The 2,553-nt window shown below is 40.1% G+C and overlaps 1 long non-coding RNA gene across 1 annotated transcript; it reads right to left on the bottom strand.

Moving 5' to 3' along the window:
• Nucleotides 1–47: 47 nt before the first annotated feature.
• Nucleotides 48–2,114, bottom strand: LOC140321442 (uncharacterized). Its single transcript, XR_011918943.1, has 3 exons — nucleotides 1,981–2,114; nucleotides 1,586–1,624; nucleotides 48–982 (listed from the first exon to the last, which is right to left on the bottom strand). It is a non-coding gene; the product is annotated as an uncharacterized lncRNA (long non-coding RNA).
• Nucleotides 2,115–2,553: the final 439 nt, after the last annotated feature.

Below are 2,553 nucleotides of genomic sequence, written 5' to 3'. Positions count from 1 at the left end.
CCCAAGCACAATTTTATGTGTGCAAACCCTTAATCTACAAAAGTCCTACAAAACTAGCAGGGTCACAGGGAACACAATTTATGAGACTTCTGCTTTGAAAGGTAAGAGCAGACAGAATTAATTATTAAGCACGTGATATATTACCTCCACGATATAACACTGGTGATTTTTGACTTCCGAGTGACCTTTCTACTAAATCTATCTGAATCCCCTACATTAAACCTTCTTGTAGAGTGTAGTAACAACCTTCCCCTTAACCCTAACCTTTTCTATAACCCCTATAAAAATCCTCAGAGTAAACCCAATACTAACCTCTAACCCTAAAGGGTACTATATTTATCCTACATTCATCTGTACAATTTCTGTACAATCAACAGCACCCAGTAGAACTAAATAATCCTTATTAACTTGACTTAAGTGGGGAAAACTTTAGAGCTGAGCTTTAACCCTTTGTTTGTATAATACCTTTCTGTGCAAGAGTCTTCCACCCCAGTAAGAAAGATCTGGTACCAGAATCTAATGTTCACCCAGCAATAATGATGCATTAGGAAGCCCAGATAAGCCAATCACTGTGCTTTCTACAGCCACTCCGTATTTCATCTGTGTTAACTGTGCAGCTTTAGAGATTAACTGCTATGGCAGTCTGGGCATATTTCATATAAATCTTTGACAGGCAGACAGTTTTGCAAGGAATTTCTAATAATAAACTGATTATACTGAACAAACTGAATAAATGACAAATAGTTGGATTAAACCGTCACCTAATGTTATTAGACATAAAGCAATAAACAGGATAGCAATGCATTTGGTAATACCTAAAAATATAATGCTGAAGTATAGTTATGTTCTAAATGACATTAGTGGGAAGTCTACTAGCGGCCATGACACATGCTTAGTACACTCATGCTGTTATCACTCCACAAAACACCCGGCTGTTTACCTTCCACGTCTTTTCGAGCCACACCAGGGCTGGGAGGAGCACCTTGTTAAAGAGAGAAGAGACACGAAAGATTGTAGGGACAGAAACTCCAGTGGGAATAAAATGATGGACAGGGAATAGGGGACACAGAATGCTTACAGAAGGATTACAGTGTATCTGCAATGTTGCATAGTACAAAATTCAACTGCAATATTTAGAGTGCATGAAACTGGTATAGTCATGCGGACTTGTCTATACCAGCTTACAAATTATCAGAGGCTAAAAAGGGTAATAATATATAAATCAGATGATCTTCTAAACTAGAATGATGGAAGGATTTGCTGCAATCCCCCCCTTTTTCCAAAGACACCTGAGCTCCATCTTCATTGTTCTGGGGTGATCAATACACCATATGTAAAAGCTGATGACACGTAGTGAAAGAGCTTCACGTATATTGCAAGCTCTTCTGGGCAGGGTCCTCTCCTTCACCTGTGTCACCGTCTGTCATTTTCAACCCCTATTTATTGTACAGCGCTGCGTAATATGATGGCAATATATAAATACTGTTTATGAATAATAATAATAATAACAATATATGGGAGATGGAAAGGAAACATTTTTAGGATAACAGATGGAGACAAGGCTATGATGGACTGATGTCTTTACCTCCAATCTCTTTCCTAGCTGGTGCTGGACTTCGAGCACCTGATCGCAGCAACGTGAAAAGCAGAAGGAAAGTATGAGAAAGTCAGCAGAAAGAGCAGTCAAGAAAAATGAATGATATATTAAGCTAAACCTCAGTTACAAAGAATTTTCCTGAAATGTGATTTGCGCAGACTCCAAACTTTATGGAAATAAACCTAAGTTTTGAGCTCAGCAGGCAATCAAACATTTAGAAAATGAAGAACATATTCTGATTTTGATAGACAACATTTTTTATGGTAACCGCTGGAAAGAGTTTTAATCTTTACTGTGCAGCATATGGTGTAAAAAATGAAACTTTACAGCAAACATAGAAGAACAAAGTGAATATCCTGGTAATTATTAGTGCTATGACTTACCCGATGGGGGAGGAGGCCGTTGGGGAGGTGCGGGGCGTGCTGGCGGAACACCGGGTCTTGGAGGAGGGGGCCTTTTTGGTTCTAAGGAAAGAGATAGTTCTTTCTGTTGTACTATTGGCTGGAAGTCCACTGGAGATCCTAAAATGACAAACAAAGCATTCTTTAAAGGGATCCCGTCACCAGATTATTTTATTTTAATAACAATCTTCCTATAAGGTTATACAGTAGAACCTGGATTATATGGAACTCAGATAACCGGAAAATCCGGATAACAGCCACCCAACAGCTCTGCTTTCCTGATTGCTCCTGCATCCAAGAACACATACCACAGCTCCACTAGGGGCTGTGGGAGCAATCAGGAGAGTGGAGCTGTCAGGAGATTGCTCCACTACGAGATTGGCTGAGAAAAGGGAAAACCCTGTTGACGGCTCAAGCGTCATCAGGGTTTCCCTTTTCTCAGCCATTCAGCACTAGAGGTGAATGTGGACAAGTCTCCCAATTCAAGTCTAGTGCTGAATGGCTGGGAAACCTCAGTTTCAGAATAACCTTAGTTAACCTCCCTAGCGGTAACCC

The sequence above is a fragment of the Pyxicephalus adspersus genome, unplaced genomic scaffold (genome assembly GCF_032062135.1).
Source record: "Pyxicephalus adspersus unplaced genomic scaffold, UCB_Pads_2.0 Sca3960, whole genome shotgun sequence".
Taxonomy (NCBI): domain Eukaryota; kingdom Metazoa; phylum Chordata; class Amphibia; order Anura; family Pyxicephalidae; genus Pyxicephalus; species Pyxicephalus adspersus.
Note: the sequence above shows the minus strand (reverse complement) of the source record. Positions and strands in the feature narration are given on the sequence as shown.